At 41.7% G+C, this 15,648-nt stretch overlaps 1 protein-coding gene across 6 annotated transcripts in view; it reads right to left on the bottom strand.

The window, feature by feature from the left end:
• Positions 1 to 15,648, bottom strand: part of ARHGAP6 (Rho GTPase activating protein 6) — a 315,428-nt gene that overhangs the window by 84,959 nt on the left and 214,821 nt on the right. Inside the window, exon 1 of one of the 6 annotated variants that reach the window (XM_064708572.1) lies at positions 7,666 to 7,685. The exons of 4 other annotated variants lie outside the window; for them this stretch is intronic. The gene's annotated coding sequence lies outside the window, so the exon portion shown is untranslated. Of the gene's footprint in view, positions 1 to 641; positions 738 to 7,665; positions 7,686 to 15,648 lie in introns of those variants that run through there. One more of the 6 variants, XM_064708537.1, reaches the window with a different exon arrangement.

The following is a 15,648-nucleotide window of genomic DNA, read 5'->3' as shown; positions in this document are numbered from 1 at the left end:
ATAATAAATGAACAGAGTTTCCAAATTGACTGCAGAAAATCTGTCCTTGATATCTCAGATGCTAATATATGACCATTGTTTTTTTCTGATAATGACAAGTAAAGCATTATTTTTCCCCCTCTTGTTACAGATACTAAAATTTGAGAAAGACAAAGCGATGAATGTTGACCACTTGCCTCCTTGGTGCAACACTTGCTATCCCAGTGGGCAATGGAGTCACATTATGACTACAACAGTAATTCAGTGTTGTTAAACTTCACAGTGAATACTCCTCCTACTTTCTGATGCAACATCAACCACACCCATACAGAACTATGAAATGAAAATTCCAAATGGAAGAATAAAGCTGATCTGTATGCAAAGCACTCTGACCAGATTTTAGCAGACCTCTTGGAAATTACAGCCTTGTCTGATCAATGAGTGCCACTGGCTGGGGAAGGCAGAACCCTGGTGCTGAGAGCTGCTGTAGTGCAGGGAAGGACCCCTTCCTTCAGATCAAGGGTCCCCCTAAACCCCCAGGGCTCCTCCAGACAGCCAGTTCAGCCAGTGGTCAGAGAGATGGAGGAGAGCCACAGCCCAGTGCACACACACACACGCCATGGAGGTGTAGGGCATTGTCAACTTATGTCAAAATCCCATACCTTCTCAGTTATTTCTCATGGGCAGCTCCTCACAGCACAGCCAACAAACTCCATCTCTCTTCACAGCACAACCAACAAACTCCAACTCTCTCCTCGCTAACCAACCCCCGCTAACCCACTCTTTCATAGCGCTCTTCTTCTTATTGGACACAGCTGTGGCCTATTAAGGGCAGGTCTGTTCCTAACCTTTGGTGACTGGTACAGCTGCAACTCCTCTGGTGTGAGATTCCCTTCTGTACTATCTTTATTTTCTTACATTCTATCCCCCTGCAGTAGGGGAGTGGTAACAGAGACCTCCCCACCTTGGCCTCAGAGGGAGCACATGGCATTTACCAGCCCTGTGCCATCACTGCTTTCAGAAGGCTCCCAAACTCCCCATGACCAGCACACAGTAAAGTTTAGTCCTGCAAAACCAAACTTGCTCTCCTGATACCTGGAATGGCATGATGTGACAGAATTGGCAGCCATTCCAGGCCAAAGGGCAAGATTTCTTTTCCAAACTCCTACAAACTTTTTAATCTTTCCATAGAAATGAAGCAGAGATAGCAACACTGTTTTGACTGCAAATGCTTCATGTAAAAATAAGCTCCTAATGACTTCAGACTGAAGGCAAATTTGCCAGTCAGCAAAACACTTGAGTACATGCTTAGTTTGAAAAGTTTTGCTATCTATTGTATGCAATTAATCTCTTGGATCACAGATGCAGGCTGGGTTTTGTAAGGCTGAGCTATTTTGCACATCATCTCACTCATCCTGCCATCCTTTGACCTAAAGAGGTGCTCCCTGTGTTGAACAGAGTGAGGTACAAGACAATTGCCTTATATGTTTAACTGGCAGATGAGAGAGCTCATGCTTGAAAAATCCTACCCTTAGTGGCAGAGCAGTAACTCAAGAGACAAATTCATCACAGCCACACTCGTTATAGGAACTCAAACACTGCCAGCAAAGCCCAGGCTAAAAGCTATGTTACTTCAGGGTAATTTTACCTCATAACACCAAGGTAAACAAAATGCATCTTACAGTTTATTTGACCATCCAATACAACCTGTTTTTATCAATTTCAGCTACAATGTAAAGTATTTTAATCCTTCTGACACACTTGTTCACTTCAGAATAGCTGGCAGCAGGCAGACAGTGATTCACTGAGTTACATCAGTGTCAAACAGCTTCCAGTGATATAAAACCAGAGCACAGCAAAGTGAACCTGACTCACTGGATCTTCAGACAGAGACAATCCATTTTAAAACGAGTTTGGAAGATGAAAACACACCAACCATAAGGAATATCCTGGTTATTTTCTTGGTTTATCAGTCCAGAAATTGTTTTGAACATGGAAGTTTGCACAGTAAATTAAATTCTGGGTTTTTTGTATTTTATGACAAAGAAATTTGCCTAAAAGTGGAAAATGTTCATATATTTGTATTCAGGCAACTTCGTATTCATAAAAGTCCATTATATCCTTTAAATGAAAGGGGGAAAAAATCCCAAAACTCTTGTCCCGTTTTAAGGAGTTGTTTGGGGGTTTTTTTTTGCCTGTACATAAGCAGAAAGTTCAACAGTGTTGAGTATTTGGAAAAGGTTATCTTCATAAGAGAAAACTTGATCATCACATCAGGAAAAGAAAACTGCAGATTTTTGGAAACTATGATATCTGGGTTTTGGGTTTTTTTCCTGCTTTAGTGTTTCAGCTAGTACAAAAATATTTCCCATTCCTCTAAGACCAGATGGCTTTAAGTTTTAGCCTTGTGGACTGCAGCAGAGAAGTTGAAACAGAACTGGAAACATAGAGTTTTCATTTTCATGAAATGGTAACAGTTAAAAAATTTAGTTTCAGTTCATGAGACCCATAACAAAAGATTCAAAATATGTTACAGCAGGAGGCTCTGTTCTCTTGGGGAAAAAGACAAAAAAAAAGTTTACCACAATGTCTTGTCTACCTTTTCACCTGGCAAATTTAGAATTTCTCAAACGTTATGACATTGGCCCAGTAGGCAACTCTAAACCAGAAATTTCTGGCTTCCAGACTCACCTAAAAAGACATTCTGGAAAACCTTGTCAATTTAACATCTGCATCTTTGAATTGACAGAAATTAATCAAACTTTCTAAGTTTTGACACAACAAATCCAATGCTTTTTTTCATGGAATTATTTTACTTAAATTGTTGTGTCTTCTCACAGTGCTGTTCAGCACCCAAAGGATACTGAAAACCTTCTTTAGGAAATGATGCCATCCTAGGTGTTACAACTGACTCAGAGTGTAGCAACAACCAACACGATGCTTGGCTTTGCTTCTGTTCTCAGGCAAGGCAAAATATCAAGCTAACATACCTATGGATTATCATTAAATCCTTTTCTTCACTGGATGAAGGAAGAACTTCTTTGGAAGGCAGCAACACCTCTGAAATGCTAGCAGAGCCAGGTGACACCTGAGGTGACATTTAAATTTCTACTGATTTTGTCTCTATACACAAAATCTGTATCACAGACAGCCTGGCATTCACTGACTGCCTGTGAATGTGTGTACAGAGGCAGATTGCTACTGCACCAGTGCTTACATTTGTTACACAAAAACCAAAACAACCAAACATTTAAAAGTGCTGTGTGTCAAGACACCTGAAAAATTAAATGCCTCAGTACCCTCATGGGCACCTAAGTTAGGAGAAAGCAAAAGAAACTTCCTTCCTGCATGCTCCATAGCATGAATTCAAACACAAGGGAAGACAATGTATGAAGTCATACTCTACATGGGCAGATATGACACTGTACTGTGTGGTCCAGACACTTTCCTCTGAAATACCTCACAAGGGTAAGCATCTGGCATGCTTCTTCTGTTATTACAGAATCATAAACTGGTTTGGGTTGAAAGGAACCTCAAAGATCATCTATTTCCAACCCATGGGCAGGAATTCCTTCCACTAGGCCAGACTGCCACACCCAACTGGGTTGTGAATACTTTCAGGGATGGGATATCCACAGCTTCTTCAAGCCAGCTTTTCTGAGCAAGTGTTTCAGAGCCTCACTACCCTTAAAGCAAAGGATTTCTTCCCAATATCTAATTTAAACCTACTCTCTTTCAGTTTAAAGCCATTACTCCTTGCCCTGTCACTATTATGCTTCTATCGCATCACCCTGCCAATTGAGGAAGAGAGTATATTAAAAAAATAGTAAGACACCCATTTTGGAAAATGTAACAGTGTTCTTATGTGGTTCAAAAAGATGCAGACCACCAAATCACAGGGAAGACAAAATGTGGTCCAGGACCTTTTATTATATAGTCCAGACAGCATAACAGGCACTCAAGAGTCAATACCTGCCACCAGAGCATACAGGCTAAATTAATAGCAAAAACACAATAGAATCCATGTCTTTCTCCAGCTCTGCATTCATCCATGGCTACAATTCCATAGCTGCTGCCTACCCTGCCAACCACCAGGCACAGATGCAGAGCCCCCCCATCAGCTCCCCAGCACAGCCTCACATGGCCCCCCAGAAGCAGGTGATGCACCCCAGGCTGGGGGGTGTCCCCAGCAGCCCAGCCTGCCACGCCAGCTCCATCTGCACAACTGCACAGGGGGAACAAATGAAACACGTGAGCAGCCTCAGCATCCCAGAAATGCCAGCCAACCCATGTGGCCCCAGCTTGCAGGGGAATCCCACCTGCCCAGGTGTGCCATGAACCCACCATCCTGCCTGCTCCTGGACAGCTGGAGCCACAGAGCTTCCCCAAAAAGAAAAAGCAGGAAGCAGCAATAAAAAAGCTTCTCCCTCATACCCACCCTCCCCTGAGCCAGAGTGTGAGTTAGTTAAATCACTGTATCCATCCATCTCTGTGCAGTCACACTCTTGTCAGGTTGGGATTGGTTTGTATCAGTTTAGCTTCTGCCAGATTGGACCAAAAGATAAAATTTTAAACCGATTTGTAATTAAGCAATTATTTGATTGTCATTATCTGATCTGACAGTCATCTCTCTCTGTGGAGCTGTGATATCAATACAGCCTTGAGTCTGTTCTGCCAAAGTTCATCAAGTTACACGGCATTTCAGAATAGGAAATGTGCATTAACAAACCCTGCAATGGTGCACAGAGGGAATACTACACTTTGCAGGACCCTCCATCCTACAGGAAAATATAAACATAAGCACCACAGCCTTTGCAACAGAAAGAGCCAATAACATGTCCTGCTATGTTTAAAAGAAACCAAGCCTGCACAATAGTACATGCTCACTAAGTGATCCAGAAGGCATCAAGATTATAGGAGGTTCTTCTAACGGTGCAACGAGCTTACACAATTTTTAGCTCACCACTTTTCTCCTCATTTCATACTTTAAGCTCACTAATGCTTTTACTCATGAAAAGGCCAAAGAATTCCATTTTTTCAGTATCTTTGAACTCATTTCTTATCACCGCTAGAAGAGACAAAACACAAACCCCATCACCATTGCATGAGAGCTCTCTGTAAGGCTGGTTTTAATTTCATGTTTTCCTTTTCCTTCAGGATTAAAGATCAGGAAACCAGAAAAAAAAAAAAAAAAGCTGAAGCATTTCAGGCATTTTCACTTGCTTTCAGAAATCAATCCATCTCCTGCAGTCAGCAGTGCATACCTCCATTAACCCTCCTCCTCAAGGAGCACTCTAACTTAAAAAAAATTAAAGTGTGTAAAAAAGAAAAGAATAAAAATACTTCCAAACAAAACCAAAACGAACAAACAAAAAATTCAAACCAAAAAACAAACCAAGCAACAATTCTTTCAATGATCTTTGGATTTAAAAGGTGAGCTTTGGTACACGTTGTACCAAAACCAGCACAGTGATTGAACTGAATAAACACATTATCCTGAAAAATGGTCACACTGGGGTTTGAAAAGCTACAATATAACACATTATAAAGACTACATGATAACTTTAATCTGAAAAAATTACTTGAAATACAGATATGTTATTTAAAATACTTAAATAATACACACCACGTAGGTATTTCATGATTGAACTTAACACTGTTACAAAGTACCCTGCACTTCTTATAAAAAAAGAGAATTAAATCTCCACAGACTGTTTCCAGTTTTGTTTTTGCAAATTATACAAGAACACAAGGCCATACTCATTCCCTTACTAAGGAGGAAAGAGAATAAAACCCTTTTTTTTTGAGAGAACAGAACTTAATTTAAAAAAACATATTATAATTATTATATTAGCTTCACTAGGTCCATGTCACAAGAGAGACTTAACCATTTATACTTCTGTAAATTGGCACACTCAAACAGGGAGTTATTAACTATAATATCCTTAAATTAAATTGGACAGGCTTATACCATAAAAGTCAATACAATTCAAGTCACAGTGCCAGTTCACAGGCTGTACCAGCATCCTCAGCAGACATATCTCAGGGAAAGGCAGGTGAGAGGTATTTCCTGCCAATGCAGTGAGGGCTATCACTGGGCTGGATGCTGGGAGTGGATTTATGCCACACTTGTCAGAAATCTCTTCCCAAAGAGCCATGAAAACAATGGAAAAGGCTTCAACCTCTTCAGTAAAAAAGATCCCCAGGAAGCCAGAGCCACGCTGCCTGTCAGCCTGCTGGCACACAGAAGTGCTGCCAGGGCTCTCCTGGAGAGAGGCAGCAGAGCTGGTGATGGGAAAGCAGAGATCCAGAAATCCAGCCACCAGTGGTGAGCACAGGGTGCTGAGCAATCCCCAGTGTGTCCCAGAAGGGAGCACAGGGTGCTGAGCAATCCCCCGTGTGTTCCAGCAGGGACCACAGGGTGCTGAGCAATCCCCAGTGTGTCCCAGAGGGGAGCACAGGGTGCTGAGCAATCCCCAGTGTGTCCCATGGGTGACCACAGGGTGCTGAGCAATCCCCAGTGTGTCCCATGGGTGAGCACAGGGTGCTGAGCAATCCCCAGTGTGTCCCCAGGGGTGAGCACAGGGTGCTGAGCAATCCCCAGTGTGTCCCAGAGGGGAGCACAGGGTGCTGAGCAATCCCCAGTGTGTCCCAGAGGTGAGCAGTGGCATTTCAAAACTGCTCTTCAAGGCACAATCTTTTCTGCTCTCATCTCCTTTGTGCATGATAGAACTGCTAAAGATTAGTTCTTATTAGCTTAATTGCCAGGGCAGCATCCCCTGAAGCCAAAAGGAAGTCAGATTTCTACTACCAAGTCCACTTTTCATCCAAAATATTTTGTATTTTTAGAATGCCTGGCCAATTAGAAAAAAAAAATTACATTTTTCTGTTATAAAAACCAAAGAAATGTAAAACTAGCAGCAACCACCTAGAGAGAGAAGGAGGGGCAAAAAGCTTCACTTGACTCCACAGCAACCATTTGCTTTTCTAATCAACATGAAAAGTAACCTTCACATTGTTCTGCCCATCCACAGAGTCTTTTATTCTACATATCGGCAACATCCCCCTGCATGGATGTTTGCTCTAAGATAGTGTAAATGGTATCAAACATTTCAAAATAACTGTATGGTACGTGTTGTTATTTAAAAAGCAAGTATGTTCTACACTGCACTGGACATCTTGCAGAATACCATTATTTTAGATAATTCGTTAGTGTCCATTCCAGCCTTAGGAAGCTACACACAGCTCATCTCAAAGTCCTACAGAGAAGAAATAAGGACAACTGGAAAGGAGCTATTGCAGCACTGGGGATCAAGCACTTCAATTCCTCTCTAACTCCACCATGTGGGATTGTCCCACCATGTAACACAACAAACAGAAGAGTTTATCCTCTACTTGCTTCCCTTGAACTGGTCCTGTATCTGCCTCTGGATCTCTAAGAGGAGCTTACAGCAATAAATGTTTACACACAAAACACAGGAGGTGCAGTTCACAAGAAGAGAAAAGCAGCAGCAATGGGGCAAGAAAATCTCCTTTCCAAAAGAGATTACTCAAGATAAGAAAATCAAAGAAGGCAAAAATAGAGGAAGACAATTTAAAAAAGAAGAGATCAGTGTTGGAGGGGGAAATGATAACAATAAGCAGTATTGGAATGACAAAACTAATATTGATTAAAAATTTACTAACCTTATAGCACAAGTAGAAGCAAGAACACTGAATTCAAGTGGAAGATGTCCACCTTAGTTTGTTGTTAAAGCTGATTTGCAAGTTAAGACTGGAATGATCGCCTTCATTTGTTTCTGAGAACCAAAGTGAGACTTTTAGAGAAATGAGAATCAGGAACTGGTATCAGAAAAAGGAAGACCCAAAATGAGTTTATTTGAATAAGATTGGAAAGAACAGAAGCAACAACTTCTGCATGTAAGCCAGTGGATCTGGATGGCAACCAGAATTTTGCATATTGACATTTTGAGGGATCTCTGCATCTTCTTACCTACTGGCTTACTATGAGCCTGCTTCCAAGGTCACAAATGACAGCTCAGATTCACAATCTACTGGGAAGAACATTGGCACATTAGCCATTTGCAAACACAATAAATGCATATTTCTGAGTGCGTGCTTTTGAAAAACCTGTCTCCTAAGATGGAAATTTTGCAAGAGAAAGTCAGCTCTCCGTTAGATGTCCATGTACTACCACCTTGCAATGACTTATAACTGTCATCTATGATTTCAGAAAGGTCCATTTTCATGACTACCCTGACAACAGACATGAAGTGACAAGAGAATAAATCCAAACAATCTTTCTTTCATACATAGTTCACTTCCACAAAAATGCTCACTACTTCAATGTCACTTGTTCCAGAATCCCTTCCCCAATGGATTTACCACTTCTAAATTTTGAAAGCAGCCTGACCCAGTTTGCTAACTCATGCCTGACAGAGAATTATTCTCTTATTTCCTCACATATTAAGCAAGGAAGAACAAAAAGTAAGCTCAACTCACCATGAAGCAACATACCCACTACCTTCACATTCCTCTCTCAGGAAAAAAGTTACACACCTGGATTTAAGTCTTATTCCCTCACCTTTACCTTTGATATACAGCCTTTCATATCAAAAGAAAGCATAAAGGCATAACATATTTACATGGAGCAGACAACTTGAGGAAAATCACCTGCATCTTGCTGAGCTCCTTTTCCTTCCTACAGCTACTGACTTACTGCTGAGAAAAAGGTAACCTCTATAAATGCACATCATATTTGGCACAGGGTACTGCTGGAACTCAAGGTAGAGATAAAAAATGCCTGAAAAAAATGCCTCCTTTTCTTTAGTCTCAGCCAACTGCAAGATAATTAATGAGACAAAAATCCTGCAAGTCACTGAAAGGGACAGGAAGAAAACCAAGAAGGAGAAAATGACAAGAAAAGAGTGGAAACCTCCAGCAGATTGCAAGGGACATTACATTACCAACCTGAGAGAAGATAAAGGAGTTTCCTAAGGTACAGAACCAATTTGGGCTGAGAGTGTGAGATAAACTCAATATCCCATTAGAGACAAGTCAAAAAAGTAGATAGAACTTCAGGGAAAACAAAGGCACACTGGTGTAAAGGAAAGAATAAAAAAGAGACAAAAAGAAGATGAAAATCCATGTGAGACCACAAGAAATTAATTTAAATTCATCTAGAAAGCAAAACATCTATTATTTCCCCAAGAGATTAATATGTCTGTCTCTTGATGCAAGTTCACATGCAAAGACTATTTATTATTGTTCCTGAAAAAAATCAGCAAAGTACAAGAATTCTCAAGTCTCAAGCATCCATGGGAAATTTACCTTCATGACAGCTAAAATCAACCAAATTGCAAAGTTTCAAATATCGTAACATGACAAAAAAAAATCAGCATGAAGTGACTCAGGTATTTTTTTTCCATCACTTACATTCTACCACCAAAGCCCTGTAAAATGACTGAAAAACATTATTTTAAAAACAAGAGAGTTAATAATTTTTGGGGCCCCACAGGGACTCCCAGCAACTCAGCTGTTTGTGGAATGCAGCTGAAGCCTGGGAGGCTTCATCTCTTCACCAAGCAGGAGCAAAGGGATCCCATCAGATATTAACTGTCCACAGATAATGTTACCAGCAATAAGATCAATTAGAGAATTATCTCCTGAGAGAAGTATATTATGCCATTAACCTAAATTAGTCTGCATGTTATCATATGGTAAAGAATGGAAAATTTCCACAGAACTTAAAAACTTAGTGCTTGAAGTCCATTTAGATCTCTGTAATCTGATTAGGTTCTTGATTAATGAAGAGAAAGGGATGATTCTGAAGGCCTCTATAAGGTAGAAATCACTCCCCTGGAGCTGAGAAAGAGAGCAGCCCACAGTTAGAGCAAACACTACAAAGCACAACTGGAACAGACTGCTTTGAAAGAGGCAATTAACAGAGACCTTGACTGCAAGGTCAGCCACTCTCCTGGTTCCTCCCGTCCCTTCCCAACCACATGGGCAGCCCAGAAGAGGCAATTGTCCATCCAAGTGCAATATCTCTATGAAGAGAACCACTGGTAAGATCAGGAACATGGAGATTTCTAGACACAGGCTCTTCTTTCACATGACTTAGTGTTTAAATTTTGTGTCTGTGCAAGGACTGTTACTTTACACCCAAGCGAGCTCGTCCTTAGGCTAATGGTTACACTGGTAACTCCAAAAAGCATGCCTGCTATTATTGTCAGATCATATTTTCTCTCCCATCTAGTTATGCAAAGCATGAATTCAGATCAAGCTAAGCATGTCACCAGGGAAAACAGTTTAAACAGTAAAGACTAAATGGAGGGGGCAGAAGTGATCAGAAATAGGAAAAGCAAGGTTGAGGAAGGAACAGGAAATGCATACCTCAAGGTGGAATTCCTTCAGCCCTGGTGAATGTCAAGAGGATAAAACTCCCCTTGATCATACATTGTAGATATAGGTAAGGTAATTATTTCTTTCCTGAGCAGCCCAGGATGCATCTAGATACTTAAACAGTGTCCTCCTTCATCCTCTTCCACAGAGGCGTGGGCAAGATAAAACGGGTGGCAATCAAACATTCATTAAATGAGAGAGGAGCCTTCCAGAGAAGAACCAGGGCAGGAAGAAAAGTCAGTTCACATTACAACCCACAAACAGAGGAAGGCAGGTAAATTAATAACTTCATTCCTCCTCAGCACAGGGCAAGATCTGGCTAACAAGATTCCTGCTCAGTTATCAAATTTTTCCTCTTCAAAACTGTAAGAAATATGTTCTGTGCCTCACTGAGCTCTCCTAACAAACACACACCTCTTTCATCAGAATATGGATAAATTATCTCAGTAAAGTTTCTGCCTTGGTAAAGCTAATCTGTAATGATTAGAGAAATGTACATATTGCTGTCATCTTCCAAGCATTGCACAAATAGTAACTAGCTGATCAATGAACACTGCACTGGGGACTGTTAGCACAGGATTCATGTGTTTGTAAGTATGCATGTGGCTAATGTTTATGGTCAGCATTTAATTTATGTGCTTGATTTCACCTTCCAAGAAAGGTCACTCCCTTAAGGCAGGTCATCTGTCTGCCTGCAAGGGAAGGGTGAGAACCAGGAAGCAGTGGCTGACTCAGTGCCAGACCCTGCCTGACAGTGGAAAAAGCAGCTTCAGAAAAGCCCTGGAATGGTCCCAAAACCTCCCCGCCTCCCGAGCCAAGAGAAGAGAGGGAGAGAAAACTTTACAACTCAGGCAGGGTAAGGCCGGAGGTGGCTGACATTTCAAACAATAGCAGACTAAACTGGAAAAGTAAACCTTGGGACACAAAGCAGATCTGAATGAACTCTGTGATGTAGCACCCTGCAAGCACCCAGAGGAAGAGCGGGTATGGGCAGAAGAGCACCCAAATGTTTCTTTCTCAAGCCATTCATCACCCCACGTGTTCAGGCTGTTGGAGCCAAAGAAACCTGGCACCAAAGCCAATATGCCAGATTTGTTATCATTTGGAGAGCCTGATAATTTGTCTGATAAGATCCCAAAAGGTAAAAGATGAAGGCAATGCAGCACTATCTCTCTCTATGGGTAAACAGCTCCTGTCATCACATTCCTGTGAGCACATCTACAGCCTGAGGGGGACAATCCATGAGTGACCAGTCCTTAACCACAATAACTTCACATTAATAAATCTCTAGATTGACTACATGCACAGCAAATCAAGAGATTTTTATTGTGATCCCATTAACTGAGAGCTTTCCAGTTAAGCTTTCCCCAACCTGCCACTGCCATCTCCTCTTTCCAGCCACAGTTTGCCTACCCATTTCTGAGCTCCAGTCTCCAGGGCACTCCACTGCCAAGCAGCTGTTTTGTAACAGCAAGGTAACTGCACAGGATTATTATCTAGATGTAAAATCTTAATTGGTGAAAGCTCCTGCACATTTAACTACCAGAAAAAAAACCCCTCCAGCTTCTGTTCTCAATTGTTATCTCCTATGTTACATACCTGTTAGCAGAGTTTAGCAATCAACAAGTGGTACAGAGCAATTTGACTGAGAGATAAGCTAAACAAGTTAGGTGGGATGACTATCACCATGAAGGCCATGTTACTCTTCAGAAAGAAAACCCAATGTCAACTAGAGAGGCCCAGGGAAATGGTACAACCATTTCCCCATTCTGCTTTCATTTCCAGGCTGAGATGCTTTGTGTGGCACATGCTGGGGAAGAGAGGGCCAGTCTTGGACCATGGGAAGTCCCAGCTTGGTTTCCTCCAGCCCAGGAGCACAGCTGCCTGCCAAGGAAACCTACACTCCCAACAGCACAACTTTCCTGCATGAGAAAAGAGGCAGCTTTGACCCACACCCCTGAAAACAGGAATCTCATCACAAGTAGCAAAGGCTCTTCCATGGCTGCCTTTGCTTCAGCAGAAAAAGTAACACCCTGGCAGTATGGAAGCTCTCAAAAGCTGACAGCTGCTACACTCTCACAGCCTGGCTTGATTTACACCCCTGAAGAAGTTACCACCCAAATAAATAATGACCTCACAACAGTGTGATAAGGTAATCATTATTTTTGAGGAAAATTAGTATTCTGACAATGTGCCAGAATTTGGCATTGCTAACACAGATGCTCCATGGTAAACACATCTAGGAAGGGGTGAACAAACGGCTGCTATTCTTCCATAACTTGTGTTAGGAGTTTGCACTGTAAAATTTAGGTGGCAGAAGCTGCATTTCTTCATCAGTGAGCGTTGTGAGTACAGTTGTTGATGCTCCTCTCCTTATTTTGCCAATAGGATTCCCCATGAATAAGTGTCAATACCAGCTTCTACTAAAAGACATTATTTCCATACCCATAAATACATGGAGAGCTATGTAACCACCCAGGCTGCACCAACGCAGTGAGAGCTATGGAAATTCTTTCAGTCAGAGATCTGATGTGTGCACAGTTCACACACCTCACCAGCACCACCACACCGGCATGGGGACAGTGACAAACCCACTGCTTGGCCAGGATGCATGGGAAACAGCAGAAACACAAACCAGGATGAAAGACTTGTCAGACCTGTGAATGTAAATAAGTGTGTGACAAAGAAGTGTCAGCCCTACACAAGTACTGCTGTTACATTAGATGTTAAACACACCTCCTTGTAAAAGTGCATGTAACTATCAATATTCCAGGCAATGTGAATTATATAAACACTTAGAAACAAAGGCCGGGCCTCACTGAAAACTCTCCAAATATCTTTGGGTTAAAAATACTGCAGCCCTTTTTGCTGCAAGGTTGGGCTCACATTTAACACTCCAGGATATCATATATCAAAGAGAGCTTCCTCTTGCAAAGAGCTGAGTGCCTTTCTTAGAAAGCTACCAGAACTTCTTTCCTTTTTATTTTGGCAGTCTCATGTAACCAAACTTATCATATACAGACATTAGGAAACAGAGATAACACTCCATAACTCTCCATATAGTGGACCAAGTACTGGATAAAGACCTACTGCAACTGGTCCAAACAGGGCTGGAACTGTCAAAAGTTTCACTCTCAGGCTATGAGCACAGCTGATCCAACAAACTCGAATCCAATTCCTTTTAGCAGAGCATCAATTGTTCAATTACAAAAGTCAGCATATCTGAGTCACCCCTTATCTGCAGCTAACTCTGTAACTGCACCCTTACGTAAGGCTGCAGCTTGCACGTTGACTTGCCAGGTTTCATAGGCTATGGAAGAGCTTTTCCCAAAGGCTCCAGCAATGCAGCACCATGCTCCAGTATTCCACACTGAATTCCCATGCTCCAGGCACCACCTGGACATCTCTGCCAGGAACCCCCACAGAGCAGGATGGTTACAGTGTAACACCAATGGTGCCAAGGGGGTGTTTCTTCACAGGATGTGATCAAGGGATGCTCAAGGAATCCTCAGAGGCACATCCTCCTCACCACAGCCTCACAGGGTGAGCTCTCTGAGAGCCACAAGAGCCCACTGCACAAAGCCCCCCTCCTTAGCTAAGGGAACCAGCAGGGAAGGGGATGCACTCACAGGGACTGCCCCTCACAGAGAGGAGAAGCTCCTCCTGAGGTCTGCAGAACATTCCCTGTGCGTGTCCCTGAGCCTCCCAGCCTGGCAGCATTTGCACTGACACCCTGAGCATCACCTCCCCAGCCACTGCCTCAGCTCCCTCCCTCTCCTGCTGCAGAGGATTTAGCAAGTCTGTTGATGCTGGGCTGGCTTGGGCAGGGTAGGCTGCACAGAGACCGCCAGGAGACATCTCCTCCAGGTCATGTTCTTATGTTCACTGCTGTGAAGCTGTGCAATCTGTAAGACACAATCTCCTTGCTGCAGCTCTGGGGGTTTTTTGGTTTGTGTTGAATATAACAACCTTCTACCATTCTATTTAGATCAGTGCCTTTAGTGGTGCATTAATACTAAACTACAGAATGGAAACCCAGTCATTCCTACAGTTTTATATATGACCCTGTTAACAGAGTAAAATCAATGGAAACTAAATCAGATTTTTTTTTTCCTACCCAATAAAATGCAGTGGTGCCTCAGGTGAGCTTGTGCATCTGCCTTAGAGAAAGACAAGGGCATTGGAAAAACATATTCTATTTGTAACAAGGTGAACCCAAGCCAAGTCAGCTTTCCTTTCAAAGACACAGAATTTTGCTTGCTAAATTTAATGTTTGTATACAATTCTGCATGTTGTCTCTTAATGTTAACAGCTGACCACCTGTTTTCATAAAAACCATTTGCTGGAAAACATAGAATTATTCTGTTCAGTTTTCCAAATTACAGTTTTCTGTCTTTAAAAAATGCTGGAGATAAAGACAGGAGTGCTGCTTTCTGACACAAAATACTATCATCACTTGCATAAACTGGGCTTCAGTTCAACTCCTTTGGCCTGTAATGTCATCAGTATGAAGGCAGAAAAATCTTTGGCTTAATGCTACTTTGAAAATACTTAAGAGTAGCTATTTCTAACCATTTAGCAAGAATTCACTTTCAAGACAACTGCAAATAACTTCCTGCCATTTTTAATCTGGGGAAAAAATAAGTAAAAAGCGATGACTACTTTTCTTTCAAGTTTTGTAGGGAAAAAAATGCATGTGTAATATCCATGCCCAAAAGGATTTGAAATAACACTAGTTTAGTGTTATTTCAAAGTTTAGGTTACTAAATTAAACTGGCTAAGATTCTTCTGAATATCTTCATATATTTCTGCCTCAACCTTCCTAAGCTTTTTACTGATGCCAGTGATGACTCATTAATCTTACAAACTGCAAGTAACCTGCCTTTGCTTTCAGATTATATCATTTCTTCAGGTGAGAAACTCCCGTTTATCTAAAGAAAAGTCTGAAGTGGTTGGCTAAATGAGACACTAAAATATTCATATCACCCAGCAAAAGTTTAGTTGTTCAGACAATTTACGTAAGTGCTGCATGCCTACAGCTGTCAGCAGCATTGGCACACTCCAGATGAGTACCCATGAATCAGAGATCCAATAATTGTATGAAAAGGAAACCACATATCCAGTTTTGGGGGAAAAAAAAAATGTAATAAATATCTGCATGTACTCTCATGTCACAGCATAATCCACAGTATTAAGTAGACGACTTACCTGAAACACAGTTAAATACAGCTGAGAGGAGAAACCCTTAACTTAAAAAGTATGGGA

This window comes from Zonotrichia leucophrys, chromosome 1, assembly GCF_028769735.1.
Source record: "Zonotrichia leucophrys gambelii isolate GWCS_2022_RI chromosome 1, RI_Zleu_2.0, whole genome shotgun sequence".
NCBI classification, from domain to species: Eukaryota; Metazoa; Chordata; class Aves; order Passeriformes; family Passerellidae; genus Zonotrichia; species Zonotrichia leucophrys.
Note: the sequence above shows the minus strand (reverse complement) of the source record. Positions and strands in the feature narration are given on the sequence as shown.